Source organism: Onychomys torridus, chromosome 17 (assembly GCF_903995425.1).
Source record: "Onychomys torridus chromosome 17, mOncTor1.1, whole genome shotgun sequence".
Classification (NCBI taxonomy): domain Eukaryota; kingdom Metazoa; phylum Chordata; class Mammalia; order Rodentia; family Cricetidae; genus Onychomys; species Onychomys torridus.
The window spans coordinates 43,733,901-43,748,590 of NC_050459.1; the positions used below are offsets into that span (position 1 = coordinate 43,733,901).

Consider the following 14,690-nt stretch of genomic DNA (forward strand, 5'->3'; position numbering starts at 1 on the left):
TTAGGAATTATACTCTCTATGAAGCAGAGCTCTAACACATAGAAGTGCCAAACTGATGGAAAAAAAATGAATTGAAAAGAAATGAAGCAATCTCTAATGAACAAGCGAACATGACTTGTTTAGCACTGAAAAATCAATGAGATGAAACAGTCTCTCTCACCAAATGAACAAGGTGAAAATCAACCTACCATTGAACCCTGTAATTTTTCATCTTTAAAACCCACCCTACACATGGTCCCACCATTCTAACATCGCCTGATTTTTCTTATTGAAAATATGATCAAGTCTGCTTCTTTAATGACACCCACTTAGTTATTAACCCTTTGCACTTGGTTTTTGAAGACTTTTACACTGTCAGTAAGAAATTACTTTGTGGGTCACAGAACAAAATACCTTTTTAATGATCACGTTTTTTGTTTTGTTTTTTCAAGACAGGGATTCTCTGTGTCACTTTGTGCCTTTCCTAGGACTCACTTTGTAGCCCAGGCTGGCCTCGAACTCACAGAGATCCGCCTGGCTCTGCCTCTCGAGTGCTGGGATTAAAGACACGCCCCCCCAACTACCACCTGGCTTTTAATGATCATTTTTATGGTAGCATCTATACAGTATTTTAAATTTCCAGCAATGATTCTGATGAGACTACATCATGCTTCCTCTCTTCTAACTGAATAATTTCTTTGGAGTCTTCCATGATGTTTTTATCCCTCTTCACCTTTGTCTCCACGGTAGTCTATAGTGATGTTCCACGTTGCCATTTTCGTCTTTATTCCTTGTCTTTTTCCTTATCACCCATGCATGATTTTTAGAATATCTCTTTAGCTGACTCCAAAACATATACATCCACAGTTCTACCTTTTCTAGGAGCCATGTTCTGATTTTCAACTTTCAGTCAGATAATGACGCAGTTGTCTTAACAGCAGCTACGTCCTTGGGCTCAGGCTGGCTGGCAGTCCCTCTTTTATGGTTTGACTGTGATCAAGATATCAAGCTTTCCAAGAAAGGGCAAGAATGCGTGGGATCAGTCCCGTTTTTAGACAACTTAGAATTTAGAGTCACAGTGGATGAAATTAAAGTGTGACACAGGACAAATCTGAAGACATGAAGGGTAACCCCACCTTGTTGTCTTCTCTACGCTTTGAAGTGCATCTCTTTTTCTGTGCTTCCAACCTGGAAATCTCAGATGTATTGACACTGTCATTTACCTTTACTTCTAAACTATGATTTGATGGCTCCTCATTATATGGTTTGGCTTTACAACTTCATTTCCTCCTGTAATACATCCATATTTTCTCCATTTCTGTCTTTCTCATCATAAGCATCTGTGCTGGAATTCACATTTCAGGCATTAACTTATCTGATATTCTTCCTTTATACAAGCCAATCACCTTGAAGTATGCGATATTTCCTAAATGTGTTGTTTTAGCTAATGTTTTTTCTTCCTGAACTATCATTTTCCAGGACTTAGAATAAGAGCTTATACATTATTAGGGTTGTAATGAAACCTTAAGTACCAAGTAATATTTGAGAATTTCATAATCATAAATTTCCCTATGAGAATTTCCAGGAAATGTTTTGCATATGTTTCTAACTTACAATGTTTTGCTGTGTTTTACAGTGTTGTACACACATGCATATCCATAAATATACACAGATACAAAAAATGTTTCTCATTAGGTGGGTATATGGCAGAGTATAAATGGTTAGGAATAGAGTAAGATGGATTTAGCACTCATAGGCTATTACTACTTGTTCAAGTTACTTATCCTCTATAAGTCTTCAGTATTCTTATCTACAAAATTAAATGTGATAAATAAATGGAACTTTGTAGAGGGAATGGCATATGGCAAGAGCTTTATAAAGGCTTATAATAATAATGAATCCTCTAAGCAGAAACATATTGTGGAAAGAGCTGAACTGTTCTATTCATTATTTTTGACAAGGTCTGATAAAGGGCTTTGCCTATAATACTTGACTCTCAGTGAAAGTATTCTATGAATGAATATATATATATATATATATATATATATATATATATATATTTACTTTTTAACTGTATTTATTTCTAAGAACTCTTCAGTCCCATCTCAGATCTCACGGTATATATAACGACTCTTGGATGCCTCTCATAACATCTCTTCTGTCCTCTTCAAACTACAGGGCTTTTACAACAAAGGTCATATTGAATGCACAGTCTCTGTTCCCTCCAAACTTTCATCACCTATTCCCTCCATTTCCTGAAAGTATTTGCTTTCATATAATTAATAAGGTAAGATGAGACATTAATTCCTTAGAAATATCACCCTATTGGTGTCTCTAGGACCAAGTACTCTATACAACTCTTGACCTGTTTCATTTCTCATGAGGATTTTGAGGGCCAGCATTCAAGGCTGTGGCAGTGCTAAAGTTGTAATCAAACTATGTATGGCTTCAGAGTTTCAATATAACAATGAACAGTCATTAGCAGTCATCACAGACTTGATTCTTCTTGCCTCATTTCTCCTATATTATTCAATGGAAATACTTATGCACTGTACAGTGTGAACCTAGTATCGAAATGTTTTAGATCTCTTTTATTTTGAGAATGAAAATTATTGTTAAAGGTAGGAAGGTGCCTTGGAGGAAAAATCCTATAATGATTTTATGTGAGGCTGAAGAATGTAAGTGCTATGTGGGTTTGGTGGATATAGTATAGCTCCAGCGCTTATCAGAAGAGAAAACAAATTCCCAGAGGAAGTGTGGGATGAATAGAATAGCACATCTACAAACGAAGGGTTTGAGTGAGAAACCCTGCCTCCATATCTGAGATGAAGTCTGATTCAGTCCATGAAGACACCCAGTATAACTTCTGGCCTCCATACAAACAGGCACACATTACTGCCAAAAGGTGAGGGCATAAGCACACATTTATAATAAGATAAAAATGAATGGTAGCTATTTAAGCAAACTCACTAAAATATGTTACAAACCTATTCTATCCAGTGAAAATTGAGGCTATGGGTAATTCAAAGTTTAACAAAGAACAGGGCTCAACAATGATATCCCAGACTGGTAACAGGTGTGGGAAGGTAAAGACCGTTAGGGAAATTGTTCCTTTTTATCTAGACATGTTATCTAAAATGTATCATAGTGTGTAATGTAGAAACAATAGTTTAAAATGAAAAGTTCATAAGTGTTATTTTAAAAATAACATATTAAATGCACACATTAAATTGTATTTTTGTTGTATAATGACACCATGCATGCCTCATTATGGAAAGCTTTCATTTATGTTTAGAAAGTAATTTTGGAAGTGAAATATTTGTACAATTTAAAATGTTTACAGCACTTACAGTACAACGAAGCATATGTATTTAATTATTTTTGCATTTTTTGTAATGTTGAAGGTATTTTGAAATTTTCTGCTTACCAGTGTACTAAATCTTGCCTATAGCAAAATTAGTTTGGAATAACTACTCAAAATGTATTACTGACTGTTTTCCCCTTTGTTTGTGAATGTAAAACACAGAAAAATATTACATTTTAAAATAATGCCCCAAGAGGAACATTTTATGGCAAAACCTACTTAATTATTTTTACAAATGACAATATTACAACTGTCATATAAATATATAGAAAAATTATAAAATTTTCATGTAATTAAATGATCAATGGAATCTGCAGAGTATTCAAATTATTACAAAGAGTACTTAGGAAGTAGATACTTATTGGTACTGTCAGAATGAGTTTCCTGGACTGAATATGAAATATGTTATCTGTAACTCCACTCCATAAAAATATACAGATACTTTATAATTCTTTAGAGTTATTAAACATTACAAGCCACAGTATAGCAGATCCTAGAATTGCCAGAGAATGTTAATGGCCATTTCTAGCTTATTTCCAAATCACAGAGAATTCATTTTAGCTCCTTTTGATAATACAGTAACATATTGGCAGATGTGCTAGCATGCATTGAGGCTCTTTTGCACTTTTCTCCGAAGTAAAACATGTCCTTCATAATACTCACAACACAACAATCTACGAAGTTTAGGGCATTCACTAAACGACAATTTAGGCACAGCAAACCACTCCTGTGGTTATGTAAGCTGCGAACAATTGCTGTGGAGAGTAAAATCTTCAGGGAAGTGAGCTGAATGTTGGACAGGGAGCTTCAGTGGAGTTTTAAAATGATGTTGCTGCCCAAGGGTCTGCTGTCCTCCTAGACATAACCCCTCACTAATCGTCCTCTGAATAACCCTAATAAATTTTCTGGGTCACCAAGACAGATTGTGAGCTAGATTAGGAAATAACAACTTTCAGGGTCTGATGTCAGTCGGTCAACAGTCCCAGTTACTACACGTGTGCCCACATCTCCCCAGGAATAGTCACTTAGCAACTCACAACACTTACTCATGTATTTATTCCTTGTAATGGAATCCTCTCCATCATAAGCCACTATGTTTCTTTAAATGAACTGTGGACAAAGTTCCTTCATTACACTTTCCTGGAATACTGATTGCTAAAGAACTTCAGAAAATCTACAAGAATAAAAAAATACTAACTGAAGACAGCACAGTTGTATGGACTCACAGAAATAATGTAAGTAAAATCCTTTACACACCATATATATTTTAAATCATTTTTTCTATTTGTAATCTTTCATAGTGTAAAGCGTGGGGCATTCAATGTATTTTATGTTGATAAGGAGAATACTACTAATCTTTAAAAAATGGGGGGGTCAAAAGAAGGGGGAGGACATGGGAGGACTAAGAAGTGAGTGTGATCTGGGTACATTATGTGAAGTTCCCAACTAATCAAAAATATTATGTGGGAAAAAGGTGCTAAAGATTAGTTGCACATTTAATTTTAAATTTTTTGATGTTCAATAAAACCTTTTAACATGCTGTATGCATTGAAAAAAGATGCATATATTTGTTACACACTGAAGCTTTTATGAAGGCTACTGTTTAAAAACTGACATGTTTAAGAATTAATTAAACTTCTGCTATGTTAAATATGAAAGGTCATTCATCAGCAATCTGGAAGCTTTTGTTTTTATTGAGGTAAAGATACATTAAAAGCATTCTTATTCCTGATTGGGTCAGTATCCTTCACAGGAAAAAATAATGATATATTTTATTAAGTGTAACCAATGACATGAAAAGCTCCCTGAGGTCTCATGCCACATGACATTTCCATTCTAGTGGGTTCATGAAACTTGGAAACAGCAGTAAATCTTGGTGCTAAAATATGAGATAACTGAGCAGGTAAAGACATTTGCTGTCAATCCTGCTCATCTGAGTTAGATTTCCAGAATCAAAATGGTAGAAGGACAGAGCTGATATATGCAAATCCTCTGACCTCTACATGTAGGGTGTGGCACATGTTCAATACAAATACATAAATACACACACACACACCATATTCATACACATAAAAGGCAAATATGAAAGAAAGCAAGGAGGGATGATGAATGGGAGGCTTTAATGGGAGGAAAGGGAAATGATATAGTTATATCATAATCTCAAAAGGGAAAGAAATAAGTGTTTTTAAATTAGCATAAAATAATCTTTGCCATGAATTTATTTCCAAAATGTAACAATACCAGGGACCATGTGTGAATGTTTATAGGTTTGTGACCCTGCTTCTGAGATAACATGTTATCACTAAACACAATTTCAGTTGATGTTGCATGGTTTCATTTTGATATACTTTGCACGATTTAATTCAATATATTTTAAATGACTTGAAACAATGACTTGGAGGCACAAAGGTGCTTTGTGAGCCATCAGATTTGGGTAAACTATGACCCATGGTTTATAGAGTTGCTACAATGAGCTCACATACTATGGCATCCCCTCACCAGCATGCATCATAGTAGATCTCATAAAGACTAGCTGTTTGGAATTAAATATCTATTATAACTCACCTCTGTACTGCTTCATGCAGTTCTAATATTTTTCTCTCTTCATTATTATAAATGAACGTTAGATGATGAATTCCAATGAAGAAACAGAAATTACTGAATGATACGTCAAATATTGATGGGTGTAAATTGGTAGAAGATAAGCCAGGCATTGAACTATTCTATCTTAATCATTCCTATACTATATTTACTACTTTCTCAATTAAAAAAAAAGAGAGAGAGAAAAGGACTAAACATAGGAGGAAGTCCCATTATTTACTAACTTGCTGAATCTTGCAGTACATTGAATGTATTTCCATGAATTGTATTAAGTTCCTTTCCTAACACTAACATTGATGTTTTAGCCACATCTAGCAGATGAAATACCTGAAATACGCTTTGAACATGAAACATTCTCATACCTTTGAGTGTGTTAGGAAACTCTACCAGTCATGCCATATTAACAAAGCAGTAAATGAATGCCTGAGGTGTGCCAGAAACTATCTTAGAACCTTAAACTTACATTGGATAACACCCTTCTACAGTTCACAGCCCATGAGAGGGTGATGAAATATGTACCTAAGCATATTTCATAGAATGTTGGAAAGTAGTACGTAGAATTAAAAAGAATATGATAAAAAAGTTTAATATTTCAGGGGAAGAATTGTGGCATTTTTGTAACTTTAGTTCATATCACCAAAGACTCTGTTTAGAAAAAAATAATTTCTTTTGCTAAGGAGTGGGATGAAATTAAGAGTTAACCAAATAGATATAGAGAAAACATAGAGAGAATGGCTAATAGAAAAGATTTATTTTAGTATTTTTGTTTGATAATGAAGCATGATTTTAAACTGTTTTGTTAAAACCCATCCCTATTCTCTCTCCTCAAATTTTCTCTCCCACATCACTCCTATCTTCCTCTTCTAATTATAGGTGCTCTTTAAAAAATTCATTACTTATTGTTGTTAGTGTATGCCAATGTACCTGGACATAGAGACATCTTCTAGAGAGTGAACAAAGTCTTGGGGCAGCATCACTGAAAAAACTCTGAGCCCCTTCTCTTAGCAGCTGTCAACTAAGTACAGAGGACTTAAACCCCATGGATTTGGGGAAAAACAGGGAGAAGCTGAGAGAGTGATGATCTAGGAAACTGTGGAGGTTTTCCTTGCTGTCAGGAAGACATTGCTTCACATTCTATGAGAAATTGTAGTCAGCTACAGTGTTTGGCCAACAGAAACCACGTGACCTACTATTGCCGCAACCTAGTCGTTCTATAAAGATCAATTTGGCTGTTGTGTTACAAATGGACTTTAAGAGGAAATAAAATGGTAATGTGGAGACCATACAGATTGTTGTGTGAGTCCATTAACAGCTGATGACAGGTAATTTCAGAAAGTATTATGATATAAATGGATTCTGCATATTATATTTAATTAAAATCACCAGGACAACCTAGCAGATGTCAGGGAAAGCTGCACAAGGTGAGTATATGTTTGGGGTCCTAGGTCAGACCTGGATACCTTGAGTTCCATGCACTTGTTAGGCAAAACTCAATGAGAAATAACCTAGGCATCCTTCCCTTGCATGTGAGTCTCATCTGAAACTTATTTATTTATTTGTTTGTTTATTTATTTATTTAGGAGCTGAGGACGGAACCCAGGGCCTTGCACTTGCTAGGCAAGCGCTCTACCGGTGAGCTAATTCCTCAACCCCTGAACCTTATTCTTAACAGAGTACTCCTACTCGCAGTTATCAGCTGCTAACACTAAATGACACCATTGAGAGTGCCTGGCTGCTCACAGAAGAATTTACTCACCCCCCCATGTAAATGTTCCTTCAGCTGCTCTCAAATACGTTAGCTTTTATTTTAAATATACATATCCATAGAGATTCAATTAATGGCCATTATTCAGATCCTTCTGGTAAAAGAATAAGATCACTCAAATGTTACATTTCCCCCCCCCCACCCCAGGATCACACTTTCGTTTTCACATAAATTCACTGAAACCTTGAAAAATTCGCACATATTATAAGTGATAAATTTGAAATCTAAATTTTACTATCATCTGCAATTCTGTGCAATTATGCACCGCTTGTTTATATGACAAAATAATCTTGAAAATTGACCTATCTTGAGTTTCCTTTACACTTTATGTGATGCCTCTGATAACCTATAATTCTGGGTCAATTTCTCATTCAAATTATATTTGAAGGGCAACACAATCATCCTAAGTGTCTGCCAAACTGGGATCTATTTCTTAGACAATATTCTAACCTCATACATCTACGATAATAAGGAGATAGGGTCAAGTGGACTATTGAATAGGTGGCACAGTAAATGAGCTCAGAGAGCAGAAAGTGAGAACACATGGATTCCTTTTTGTTGTTAAGGTTGCTGCAACAATTACTGGGATCTAGGAAGTAACAATAATTATGTCAAAAAAAAAAGAGAGAGAGAAAGGGAAGATAAATATAACAGCTAAGTGTCTCTAAGCACCGAGACAATTAATGCATTAGATGAGAATATTAGGATTCAAAAACATGTTGGCAGACGGAGTGACGAGCAGTAACTGACAAGTGGTTATTTAACTATGATAAATTAAATTTCTAATTTAAGAACATTTACTTAGAAGAATATATCAGTTGGAGAAACGAATCTGATATTTTTAAGATAAGAACAATATATTTATAGCTTGTAAAGAAAAATACAGAATACTGGATACTTAAGACCTGGGTACCTTTTTGTGACCTTGACAATTCTGTATTTACCACTTTCAATATATTTGAGTTTGAACTTGTTCTCTAAGTCTTTTCAAATCTAAATAAACATTACCAGCCCACGTAATGATTGAGCTAATGTGAGCAAGGTGAGGCAGCTTCAGTACCATCCAGGTTTTAATCTCCCCATGTACATACACATGGTAGAGCTGCATAAGTTTACCTCTGATAAACTTAAACTACATATAACTTTGAAGAAAATCTTAAATCCATGAGTTTCCTATGTCTTGTTCATTAATTGAATCTAATTATCTCATAAACAAACACGAGATTATAGTCTTTGAAAATACTACCTCACATTTACTTAAATCTACTATATCAAAAATACGTAAGAATAAATTTTAAGATGTACAGTAGTAAAATATTTTAAATGTCTGTAAAGATAATTGTTTCACAGGATTTTTTTGGTTTGTTTCTAGAAGCTTGAATTCAATGGACACTCATCTTTTGTCCTTAAAAAAGAAACTCAGATTATTAGAAGTCATTCTTTTCTCTGAATTCTACTTTATTCCACATATTCTTTCCACCTTCAATGTAATTCATATCTATATAGTCGAGATACCCAGGTTCTTCTGATCCTTACAAAAAATAAGTTCACAACTTCCCATTGCATTTCTATGTAATTATAAAGAAGAAGTGATTCCTCTGATTAAAGACCAGTGAGTAGAAGACATGTCAGATCTTCTGGAATGTGAGTTAGCAAAGACAGAAACTGAACCCCTGCTGTAAGAGAAGCACAGGATTTTACCTGCTAAGCCCTTTACCTAGGTCCATAGATAATCTTGGCTGCTTGTTTTAGTAGATTGCCATCAAAATGGTCCCTATTCCCTGAACATTATTAGTGCTAACATTCTTTAACATCTGGTTCACCTCTCTGTTTTGGCCTAATAAAAACAAAATGTTACTGTGTCATATTCCAATTTAAAATTGCCATTGTATTAAGACACATTTAAAAATTCTTCAGGATGGTGTGTGTGTGTGTGTGTGTGTGTGTGTGTGTGTGTGTGTGTGTGTGTGTGTTTATATACTATATGCTATGTTATATCTAAAAAGGAATATGATATTTCTGTTTCTAGTACAATTCCTGATTTTTTCCAACATATAATTAATCTAATGCTTCATGTTATTAATTGCATAGGAACACTTAAATGGCAATGACATCATGGACACTCCACCATTTTCTTAAAAGTATAGAGTGTAATAATAAAGTATTTATTTTACATTGAGACACACACAGCTTAAAGTTTTTCCCAAAGTCAAATTTCTTATCCTGTTGCCAAAATTCTGTAATACCTTTCTTTAACATTTAATGTAAGGCAATTTACTGCCTCCTCTGAAAGTAGTCATCTTTCCATCCCTGTGATCAAACTGATGTTGTCATGAATTATAAAAGACAAAACTTCAAACATCTAACAACAAAAGAAATTGGTGATGCTTCCTCACTCAGTATATCTGAATCTCCTTTTCATGTAAGTTTATTTTCTGTGACCTCTCATGACTTTAAATTTCATATTTAAATCTTTTCACAAGCCCATATATCATATTTTAGTGTTATTCCCTCTGTTATTACAATGTATTCCTGAAATGCTTTCTAAGGTATGCCATAAGTGTTTTGAAATATGTTTATTCATAACCCCTGAACCTCCTTTTGTAGTCCTAAAGCAATTCCTGAAAACCTAGAGTGAGGGGTGTTCCTGGAGATACACATTTTAAAAAGAGAACCTATGAGATTGATGTATACAAGAGAGCTGCCACCCATCTTTCTTCCTCTTCATCTTCTCTTGTCTCTTCCTGAATGCATACCTCAACTAACTGCAAATATCACATTTCAAAATTTGCTGAGTCTGATATTATCACATCATACCTTCAAGCCTTATTGCAAAAGTCACTTCCCCTGGGAAGTTAATCTACTTCTCCAGGCAAAGGTAATTGCCTTTCTATATTCTCTTAGCACTGGGCTCTTAAATCTGTTATAACTCACATTACTTGCATTGCATTCTTGCATTTATATATCTTTCTCCCTTACCAGACAGTGAGTTTCTTGTGGGCAGGAAATACATGCTTCTGTATCTTACATATTGGCTGCTGCAAAATTTTTTATCGACTATGTCATTAAAAGCAATAATCTGTTTGCACTTTTTATCTACAACAGCATATGTTCTGCTATAAGAAATAAAGTGGTACTTAATCACAATTCTCTTCCAAATTAATATGACACTTGAATCAAGCAATGGAGTTACAGCCTAATGTGTCGAAAGAAGAGTGAATAACTTACAAACAATTTTTTATGTTCTAATTTGGATTTGTTAAATTGCAATTTAATATGAAAATATGAAGGTCTAAGGATATTGCTCAGTGGTAGAGAGTGTGCTTAAGATGTACAATGTTCTGGATTCAATACCCAGGGTACAGACACACAACACAGACTAATAAGATTCAATGGCTTGCAAATAAATGCCTGGGGGCATTTGCTCAGTTAAATTCAAAAGTGGAGCTAGTCTGGCAGGCTATCAGAAGGTATTGAAATATTTGACACTAGAGTATTCTTCCTCTGTGTCAGAACTGAGAGCCAATATAAGGAAGCAAGTAACTCAGTCTCCTTCTTGACTTTGGTCACTGTTTTAAACCTTGATCTTGAATTAAGTTGTTCCCTCACAGAGTAGCATAATAGCCTCACTGTCTCTGCTCCATGGTTTCCCTTGTTCACAGGACAGGCATATGCTTTTTCTGCAACAAGCAGACAATTGTCCACTCTATGCAAGGCAGATTTTTTTTAAAAAATTCGGTTCCTTATAATAAAACTCAATAAAGATGGAGTCACATCCATTTAGTCCGCCATGGATAGTGCTTTTGGAATTTCTGATTTAAAGAAAAGATCCAGCAATGGGAACTTTCAAGATAATTTCTCAATATGCTAACTTTTGGATTTTACCAGATCTTTGCATTCCAACATTACTAATCCTGGAGCTTTCTATGAATTGGTCTCTCTTACTTAGAAAGAACAGATCAAACAGGAAAGTGTTTATATTTATAAACACTATCATACAGTTAAAGTTTTTAAATCAATTAAATAATTTTAATAATAAGTCCTAAGATGTGTCTAATATGTGTCTTTTTGCACAAGGAACATGTTTATTTATCTCCTATAGGATTCACTAGTGATGTCTTCCATGGCCAGGCACATTACACATCTAGACTGTAATCTGCAGAGGTCACAATGATGCCTAAGCCAAAATTACAGAGCAGTAAATCAAGTTGATACACAAGATCTCAGCTCTGTAATATAATTGCTTACAATATATCTTCCTATGTTCAACCCTGAAGGTGGGTGAAGAAATTACTTAAAGTATGCTAAAAATATCAGGAAATAAGTCAAAGAGTTATCGTTTAGATCATAAATCCACTTTCAATGGAAATAAATGGATACACACTACACGAACAACTTCAAAACTGACATAAAACGCATCAAGAAGTGTAAATGAGACGGATATGGTGAAACAGTCCCTTAATTCTTGCTGCACGGGAAGTAGAAGCCAGAGGAATGCAGTCATCCCCTGGTAGCACCTCAGGTTCATTTGGGGTCATTCTGGAAAATGGAGCAAGGCCTTGACTCCATAAAATGTAGAAATGAATTCTGTGATGGAGCTCATTGGTAGAGCTTTTGTGTGGCAGACAGAAGGCCCTGGATTCCACCCTTATTTTGGCAAAATACAATAAAGTAGGAAGTCTAAATTATTAACATATCTAAATAAAACATATTTTTCAATGAACAAAATAAACGTATTATAGATATGATTGCAGTTTAGAAGATATATCAACATTCATTTTCAAATTAAAAGTTTCATAAGGTATAGCCAAGCATCAATTCCACTTCGATATTTGAAGTAATTTAAAATTTACTTTCTACTTTTAATTTTAATCTTTCATATTCTAGAAATAACTTAGATATACTCCTTGAGACTTTATTTGTTTGACAGATCATTACACAACCGCTTTGCAGGATGGCCACTAATCTGCATCTTGTTTTGGTAACCTTTCTATTTGAACATCAATTCAGCAAGTAATCAATGGGAGAATAAGGGCATATGATCACAATAAGTTTTTAATTCTTAAGGGAATAATCATCTTACTTTACCACAAAACTTTGCTATCTATCAAGTTATGGAAAAAAAGGGGAAGAAAAGAATATGGAGTTTGGTGCCCCAGTTTAATTGAGTAATAAGTTCCTCTGACAGCTGAAAGTCAGGTTCTGTATTGCAGGACAGCTACACCCAGAGGATCGTGGGCCCCTCCCTTTCCTGAGATGATGTGTGTATATGTGCATCCTACAGCAGCACTCTGTGAAGGAAGGACAGCCTGATTCATGCTTTAATCCAAATATCTTTCATGCAGTAAGTCAATCTCCCTTTTGATGTGCTTTCCAGATTTAGAAATGAAGAAGATCAAAACTTTTCTTTCCACAAACTTTGTGGCATAATGACAGTTCTTTTGGAGCTGTTTGACAAACTTACCTTCATGCATGCAAGAATATTCCAAGAAGATTTGGTGGACATGCCAAAGATGTAATTTGTAACGAATCTATGTCTATAGAGGATTGACAGGATCAAGGCAAAAGATAGAGTATAGATTGTCATATCCAATATACTTCTTGAAGAAATGATAATTTGGGAAATTATTCTGCTTAGGTTGTCACATAAGATGAAATGAGTACCATGGCTTTACTCTGCCTGTTGGTAGTCTGAGTTGCATCCCATGCCTCTGAGAAGCAGAAGAGAATGATAAATATGCCCACATATTTTTTTTTTTTTTTTTTGGACACTGATGCTCATTTCTAGAGCAGAGTAGCGTACTTCAAGACCATGAGTAGCTTGTTCTTATTTATCACAAGAAGAATATGGGAGAACCTACTGTGAATCTCTCTTTCCCTTCCCTTCTCCCCCATCTTTTGTTTGTGTGTGTGGGGGGGACTGTTATGTATGTGTGACTGTGCATGCTTGTGTTGTGTGCATTTTTGTGACAGGAGATAATTCTTAAAACCCATTAAGCACAATGATTGACAGACCATAATAAATGCATGAGAGCTGCTGGGTTTTGTTTTCATTATTAATTTTCTTAAAACATAAAGCACAGTTCCTAGCTTGGGAATGTACAAATCACTACTATTAGCCATTGTTAGCTCCTCATTATGCAAGGCATGGCACCCTTTTCTTCACTTTATTACCCCTTCATGGATTGAGCCTTTCCTAGCTTAGACGTGGGCTAAATTTCCAGCAAGCAAATGACATCTTAGTCTTTGTAGAAGTGTGCTGGCTCTGCCTCTGCTTTTTCTGCACTCTGTTCTCGGCCCATCAAAAGAGTTGCAATGGTGGGAAAGGCTATGCTCTGAGCTGTCCAGGACCAGCTGAGCTTTGCCCCTGGATCCCACACGGATCCAAAACTCAAATCTCCCATCTGCGGATTTTCAGCCTTACTTCTGTTTTAAGGACATGGGCTGAATGTGGATTATCTTACTTTGTGATAAAGAAACAACTCAAAATAGCACTCTGGCCTTGCAAACCTTAACCTTTGGCGTGAATTACTCCTTTTATTTCCTCATTTTCCTCTCTCAACACTCCTTATTATATGGGCAGCATGTTTTCCTCCTAATGCACAGCCCCTCTTTTTAAAAATCTAACTACTTAAATTTGGTTTAGAAAACATTTATTAAAGGCACAAGGAAATGATAAAGCCTTGTTCCCGTTTTCAAAGGAGCTGGGGATGCAAATACAAAAGACAGTACACAGCTATGAAACAGGGAGTAGTCCTGCTTCTCTTCTGAGTCTGCTACCAAGGCATCTGCCTCGGACTCTTAGAATCTTACATTCCTTGCCGTTGTGATAGCTTTAGACACATGTAGCTGCCTAATGTCTAATCGTTTCAAATTAGATAGTCCCCCAATTTCAGACTTTCCCTGAAGATAGCTGCAATTCAGGTTCCCAACAGCCACATATGGCGAAAGAATACCGCATTGACAACACAAGCAGAGACT

At 35.4% G+C, this 14,690-nt stretch overlaps 1 protein-coding gene across 1 annotated transcript in view; it reads right to left on the reverse strand.

Moving 5' to 3' along the window:
- The window catches only part of Tenm3 (teneurin transmembrane protein 3), a 2,620,641-nt gene that overhangs the window by 2,080,843 nt on the left and 525,108 nt on the right, over positions 1-14,690 (reverse strand). The window lies entirely within an intron of this gene.